Source organism: Lygodium microphyllum, chromosome 1 (assembly GCF_053477565.2).
Source record: "Lygodium microphyllum isolate KBCC chromosome 1, Lygodium_microphyllum_v1.1.10, whole genome shotgun sequence".
In the NCBI taxonomy this organism is placed as follows: domain Eukaryota; kingdom Viridiplantae; phylum Streptophyta; class Polypodiopsida; order Schizaeales; family Lygodiaceae; genus Lygodium; species Lygodium microphyllum.
The window spans coordinates 54,773,665-54,781,991 of record NC_141135.1 but is presented as its reverse complement, the minus strand read 5'-3'; positions in this window follow the sequence as shown (position 1 = coordinate 54,781,991).

Here is an 8,327-nt window from a genome sequence, read left to right as displayed (position 1 = left end):
TGAGCCACCTATGTTGGAAGCCCCTGTCAACGTCTACGTGGCTATTATTATGGAAATAACAGATCAAGATGAAGAAGTAGTGGCACCCGCCTACTTACGAATCACCGTCACTGCGGAAACAACCTATTCTTTTGATGCTTTGATTGACGAAGGTGCTGATTACAATATCTTGACGCATGACCATTGGACATGCATTGGTCAACCTAAACTGCAGCCCACCAACGCCAAACTCACCCCATTTGGGGGCAATGCTTACATGCTCTTAGGAAAGTGCAAAGTGGTCATTTCTATCGAGTCTGAGCGTATACCATCTTTCTTTCACGTGCTGCCTAACACAAAAGGGGCCTGTAATATGTCACTATTAGGTCGTACTTTTAAGAAGCAGACGAATTGTAATGTGGATTGTAATCTAGATCGCATCCATCTTTCTATAGCCAATGTGCACATAGTGACGACTTTCAGCAAGGGCTGTTCTGACCCTTTCAACATTATGAAGCCACTGGTAGAAATCACTATGACCGCACTTATGCTCAAGTCTACACAGAAGGACACTAAGGTCTCACGCCAAGCTCTAAACCCTAGACCCAAACCCACCAAGAGTGCTCACAAGGCCAAGGAGTCTAAGCTTATATGGGTGCCAAAGCGGCAAAGACCACCTTCGGGTAGACCATCCAAATGTGCTTCTAAACGCCAAAACAATTAGTCATCATGGCCTAAGAGGCAATTTGGATGCTATCAACGTAGGCACACAACCACGCCGCGATGGATCCCCAAAGATCTCTTGCGAATGCAAGACTACTATGAAGGCAACCCCTAGATTTGGGCGCCTAAGAAGGGCAAGTCTAAAGGCTCATCTCCAAGCAACCTCACTCTAGTGAGAGAGGCTTGCAAACATAGCGCCCGGGCCGTAGTTAGCAAACCACTGCCGGTTGTGACTAATAAGTCCCAGCTAATTTATCGACCAAAGCAATCGCTAAAAGCCTCAAGCTTACCTCACTCAAAAGAGTTGAATACTTCCGTAACTGTGCACTCAAAACCCAACACAACTTCCATGCCACCAGATCTTTCTACAGCACTTCAAAGTGCTTCGGAGTGCAAATCCACACCCGTGACACTTGCAATGGAGTCACTACTGTCCAGCTCAATTGCACCATCACCACCAGCAGGTCTTAGGCCTTCCTATGCGGTATGATCTTTCCTTTCCTTGGCTAAAGACTTTGCTGAAACTTCGGGAGATGACCTTGTGACTTGCATTAAGTTGTTAGACCACACTTTTACCACATTTGCTAGGAGTTATGAGCGGTTGGACCTAGGTCTTCCTGATGAACCACTTGCTTTCGATGTTCGTGCATTACCATGCACTTGGGAGGAATACGAGTTTATGACCACCAAATTCCCCAAGATTGCTGTTGAACTAGTAGCAAATGAAGAAATCTCAAAGGAGCAAGATGTTCTCAAGCAACTAATCACCTCATACTGTAAGCCTCCTCATTCTGCTCCCGAACAAGAATTACATGAGCTCACGCAACTTGCAAGCTCAACTTTGCCGTTCTTACAGCAGTGGTTCACTTTGCGGACCCAATGAGTTTTGGCCATTACCCAGAACCAACACTTAGATGACCAGGTCCTAGCCCATCCTTACATTGACCAATTCCTTACGGAAGAAGAACTGCACGTTGCAAGTCGCCTTAATACTGGAGATATTTTTCACGATGTCTTGACCTATATCTCCCAAGTTTCTGTACAACCCTGTGAACTCGATCGTCATGCTCAACTTGAGTACAACCCTGCATTTTATGAGTGGCTATTGGCCGGAACACCCCATCACAATCACCTTTGATATCCTCACCACTTCGTGCAATCCTAGGAAGGATTTTCATCTTTCCGAGAGGGAGGAATAAGGCTAAGAAGACATAAATAATTATTGAAAGGTTGAACTCAGTGATTAAAAAAAAAAGTTAGCAAAAATTTTCAAGTCCTTTGCTTTCCTGTTTTGCGTATTTTTCATGCTTAGCTTCATTTAGCCATGTTTTCCTTTTCCACTTGTGATTAATGAAAAGTATTTTTGCTAGGCAGGAACCCAAAATGGCTCATCAAGATCATGCTCATAACCTTCCCTTCACGAAAGAAGAAAAGCAAAAATATATGTTGAATCTAGAAATTCAAGCTTACGGACGTGTGAATTTCCGAACTGTCCACAACCTATCCAGGATCGTGGAAACGGAAAAAGCAGCTAAGCAGGTCATATAAAAGTGCAATATGACCAAGTACGTGGAGAAGGCGGAGCAAAATGTGGATCATGCAAGGTGTGTTGAGCTCTTACGAAATTTTGACTCTACCTCCAAGAGTGCCACGGTGATTGTGGGAAGGGGGGATGCTGCCAGGCAAGTTAGGGTACCCTTAAGCAAGGAACTAGTAGAAAAGGCATTGGGCCTGGAATCAAGGGCCGTAAAGAGACCAAAAAGGGATGTCTTTGCCATGCTAAAAATGGACTGGGGCTAGGTGCGGTCCAACGACGGAGTCAATATCCAGGACATCCCTGATGACGAAATCCGCATGCGTGCTAAAGTCATGCACACCCTCTTTTCCAGCCATCGATACACTACCTATATGGGCAGAATAAATGTGCCTATGCTCGAAAGCCTCGCGGCCAATGCACTAGAAGAGGTCGACTAGAATGATTATGTAAGACACACAATCGAGAAGGCTGCTGTAGCGCTTGATCTGGGAAGCCAACTTGCTAGAGGTGAATCCCCAACAACAAGACACACGAAGAAGGCCGCCTCCAAAGCATCATTCATTGGATATGGAGGTGTACTAACCGCCCTAATTGAAGAAGCAGTAAAGGAGGCAGGAGCAGTAGAGGAGGAGCAGGAGAGACCGCCACCCTCACCACACAACGAAGAATCCTCTGGCTCTGACGAGGAAACAGAAACTGACGAGAGTAGTGATGAAGAAGAAAAGCAAGAAGAACAGCACTAGCAACAACAAAGAGAGTAGCGCACTAAGCGCTTCCAACAGCAAAGGGAATAAGAAAGGAGGAAGAAAGAGAAAAAAGAACTACAAAAAGCGCAAAGAGTGTTAAGAGCCCAGCAAACAGAGAGGAAAAGGAAAGAAAAAGAGGATGCATAGAGAGTGGAAAAGGAGTCTAGAAAGGCAGAAGAGGAGAGAAAAAGAAGGGCTGAGGAGGAGGAAGAATCCTTGAGGAAGAAGGAACAAGAAGATATAGAACTTGCAACTCGCCTATCTGTGGAACAACATCAACAATAAAAAAAGCAAACCCTGCCATAGGAGGATGAGAACCCGGACACGAGCTTGAATGTGCCAGATCCCATCTCACTGCTGGTCGGCAGAGGGCAAGGGCAAGGAGACCATCACGCCTCTCCCTACCAGTTTTGTGCCAACTAGCCCTGTTGCTTTTGTAATAACCATCCCCGCCCCACGAACTTCGCCAAAGGTCGATGAGAGAAATATGGTCACATGGCTGTAGTTCCTGGTGGAAAGGGAGTTAGCAAGAGAAGCTAGCGTAGCCACCCCAGTGTCAGGAGTGAAGAGGGCAGCCACGACTGATGTGGAGCCAAGCCCAGAGCTTAAAAGACAAAAAACAGAAGCTACTACCACCGCCGCCACCATGTCCCATCCCCCACCTCCAACAGGTCAGTATGATGAGTGCGTTAAAGAGCTGCTCTCATAGCTAGAAATGGCCAAGGAAGGAAAGAGAACTGCCATGGAAGAGTTGGCAATAGAGTGAGAATCAAGAGCCACTCTCCAACTGGAGAAAACTAAACAGATAGTAGAGTACCAAAAGGAGATTACTATGCTAAAGGAGGAAGCCAGCAATAGAGATACAGAAGAAGCAAAAACCCTAAAGGAACATGATGCTACGTGGGAGGGAAGAAGAAAAATCCTAATGGATCGCCTCAACAGAGAGAGGGAGATCACTGCTCACTTGCGGCGCAAGAACGACCAACTCACTGCAGTCAACCAGGAGGCACAAAACTAGCTTGAGATGATCAGGTGCAAAGAATGCAGGTGCAGCTGGATCAGCTCAGTGCGCAAATCGCCAATGAACACCAGGAGGAGTCCCGCCTACACCGCGAGCTCGAAGACCAAGAGCAATGACTCATGGCTATGACCCTCCATCAGGGGGAGAGCCTGGAAGATATGGAGAAGAGAGCGAAGGAATGGGCTGACCACAATGAAAGGAGGGTACGGGACTTGGCACGCCGATTGGCCAAAGCAGAAGGAGATAGAGTGTTGGCTGAAAATCAGGGAGAGGCTGCCCAGCTCTCTATGATGGCCCAGTAGCACACTTTCCTCAACACACTGATTCACTCCACAAAAATAGAAGAAAACGAGGCCAATGATGAGTTGCAAAAGAAGCTAGCCATTGCATGACACAGAGCCCTAACAGCAGGCCTGCATGTACCACTACAACTAGGAGGCCCGCCATCGCAAAGCCTAGAGGAGTGAATAAAATACCTTACATAGGTAGGCCTGACGGTGCAAGAAATTGGCGAACTTGGTTTCACAGAAGAGAAGGTGCAAGAAGAAGTGCAAGCAGAAGGGGGTGGACCAGAGTTTGATCTAGGACCTCAGGAGGAGGACTATGTCCCACCACCCTCTCCTCCACGACAAGATGAAGTGCAACCCACTGACACATCCGGTGAGAGGGAAGCAGCCCTGGCTAAGCGCAGAAGAGAAATGGTGGAGAAGGCAAGGAAGAAGCTGAACATTAGACCTGTCCCAAGGCAACCTGCTCCTCTCCCACCGCGCCCTGAGGACCTCCCCGCTGGATTCCATGCAAAGCTAATCATCTGGGAACAACAAGAATGTGCCCGCAACCCCTTTGACTTGAGCTTTGAGCTTCCCACTAAACTAAATAGAGTAATGCCCATTGAAGTTGTAAATAATGTAATCACTATGGGTGCAAGGCTCAAGGACAAGTGGCTAGCGGAGCGAGAGGCCAACCCAACTACTTGGGGAACCAAGTGTTGAGATATCGAGCTCCATTCGTGATATGACAGGGTGACCGTTGTGTATTTATGTCACCGACTTGTCAGTTGCAGACGCGGTTGGTACACCGCCCATGAATAATAGCTACATGATAGCTATCCTTATCTACTCTAGTTCGTGGCTCAGTTAGTATGCCACCTTAGTTAGTTGAGTTTGGTTTGAGACCCATATAGAGGGTTCTTCTATTTCTTTGTACTAGAGTTCTTTTGGCGTACACAACTAAGAAGAGGAAAACTGTTTTCAGCCTCCACCCTTGTGTGTCTTCCCCCATTGTGCAAGCAAGAAAGCTTCAAGCGAGACTCCTTCCTTCTCTCCCACAATCTTGACATGGTATTAGAGCCTTGTTCGTGGTTATAAGGAGCTCAAGAAAGCAAGCCAAGCTCGCGGTGTTCTGGTAAGAGGAGCAATGTTGCTTTCATTTTCTGTTTTGGGAGCAGATCTCTGCAGGTAGCACAGTCGGAAAGTGCAGGAGTGTATTGTCTCAGGTTGAGACGCCCTTCGCGATGAAGCAAGAGGGCAGTATATGTTGCGGGAGAGGGCTTTAGCCTGGGCGACCTTGTTTTTTTTATTTGAGGCCATTTCGGGGCATGTTTTGGAGGCGAAAGTTCTCTGCACGCACTCAGAAAAAGGCCCAGTTTTATGCTGTGCAGCCACTGTTCTACAGGTCGGTGAAAAGTTATTGTAGAAATTGCATCGTATGCTTGTGCGCAGAGACATTGAGAGTTACAGAATCATCCCTGTTGCCTGTTGATGCAAAATCGTCACTAGGAAGTGACTGTGTGGTCAAATACCACTTTTGCCAGTTTTGCAGATTTTCCCTTGTGAGGGTGAAGCTCTGTTTTTTGTAGTGACATAATTTTTTGCAGTATTCTGTAATGGCATCTGATTCTCTTTCACAGATTGTCACTGAAAAGCTCGACAAGAACACCTTCCAAGCATGGAAGTTTAGAATGACGAATTTCCTTATGGGAAAAGGATATTGGGAATTTGTTGCTGGAAATGAAGAAGAACCAGTCCTTCCTGATGTTCCCAATCAACAACAAATGCAGGCATTTAAAGCATGGCATGAGAGAGCCAGGAAAGTTATGTATTGGCTGTCTATCAGCATTTCAGACTCTATGATTGTGCATATTCAGGATGCAAGTACGCCAAAGGAGGCATGGGATACTTTGTCAAAAATGTATAGCACAAATACGCAAGCCAGGAAAATGTAGCTCAAGCAAGAGTTGCACAATGTGCAAAGAGAAAATATGAGCATCAATGACTACCACATGAAGGTGAAGACGATTGCAGATGCACTTGCTTCCATTGGGTCACCAGTGGAAGATGATGATTTAGTTTCTGTGACCTTGAATGGTCTAGGAAAGGATAATGCACAGTTTCGGACATCCATTTCAGTTCGTGAAAGATTTCCTGATTTTGAGGAGCTGATTGCTCTTCTAATTTCTGAGGAGCAAAGAAATGGTGGTGCATCTTCTTCAGGAGGAACTTCAAAAGAAGCTGTCTTCTACTCAAATGCTGGAAGAGGTAGAGGCAGAGGTAGAGGAGGCCGATATGGAGGCCGTGGTAGAAATCAGAATATGCAGCAAACTCAAGAAAACCAGTCCTATGGAGGAGGACGTGGTAACTCTAGAGGCAGGGGGAGCCAAAGAGGTCGTGGTGGATGGCAAAGAGGCCAAAATGCAAACAGTAATGTTGAATGCTACTATTGTGGTAAAATGGGTCATATGGCTAAAGACTGCTATAAAAAGCAGAATGACATCATGAATGGAAAACTGCAACAAGGAAATTATGCATCCTCTAGTAGACAGGGTGATGACAGAAATGAGCATCTGTTTATGGTGCATCACATGAACAACTCTGTGACAAATGCAGAAGAAAGCAATGATGTATGGTATGTTGACTCAGGTGCATCAAACCACATGACAGGTCATGCAGAATGGATGGAGGATGCAAGGAAAATGGAAAAACCAGGATTTGTGGAGACTGGTGAAGATACTGCACATCCTATTGTGCAGATTGGAAAAATTCCCTTGTCTATGCAGGATGGGAAAAAGAAATACCTGTCCGATGTATTTCATGTCCCGAATATCACCAAGAATCTAGTTTCTGTTGGTCAAATGGTTGAACAGGGCTTGCAGGTCAGATTTAATCCTCATGGATGCTTTGTTGAGGATATGAAAAATAAAGGTCGCTTGATAGCAAAAGGAAAGAAGAAGGGCAGAATGTTTACATTGGATGCAGACATGTCTGAATTGAGTGCAGCAATGTTTGCACATGGGACCGGTGTAGTTGCAGATATTGATATCTGGCATAAACGCATTGGTCATGTTAATGTACAGTGACTTAAATCAATGCAGGCCCAAAATATTGTTGCAGGTTTACCGAAATTCAAGGTTGCAGAAATGCATAAGGTATGTGAAGCCTGTCAATTTGGAAAATAGGCAAGGAAACCATTTCCTAGACATGTTCAAGAGAGTAAGAAGCCATTGGAATTAATCCACTCTGATGTGTGGACAACTAAAGCTGTACCTCTTGGAGGCTGTCATTATTTTGTCAGTTTTATTGATGACTATAGCAGAAAAGTTTGGGTGTATTTTATGAAAAAGAAAAGTGAAGTTTTTGGGCATTTCAAAACTCTTAAAGCTATGGTTGAAAACGAAACAGGCTTGCAGATAAAATGCTTAAGGTCAGATGGAGGGGGAGAGTACCTCTCAAATGAGTTTGCAAGGTTCCTGCAGGAGCATGGCATAAAGCAGCAATATTCATGCAGTCATACCCCACAACAAAATGGAATTGCATAAAGGAAAAACAGGCATATTGGAGAGGTATCTCGTGCCATGCTCAATGAAAAAGACTTGCCAGATTTTTATTAGGCTGAAGCAGTTGCTACAGCAGTCTACATAATGAACAGGACTCCCACTGCAGCAATACATGGAATGACTCCAGAGGAGAGGTATACTGGTAGGAAACCAGATATTTCTCATTTGAAAATTTTTTGTTGCATTTCCTATGTACATGTGCCAGATGAGTTGAGATCCAAGTTGGATCCAAAAGCTGAGAAGTGCATCTTTATTGGTTACTCTCTGTAGCAAAAAGGGTATAGATGCTATAGCCCTTCTACTCATAAGTTTACAGTGAGCAGAGATGTTGTTTTTGATGAGATGAGTAGCTGGTATAAACCAGTAAATGTGATTGATGATGTAGATGCACAAAATGGTAATGCTGCACAAAATCCACAACAGCAGTCACAAAATATTAGTGGACCTGGAGCGTCCTCTAGTAGTGGTTCACATTCTTCACCATGGACA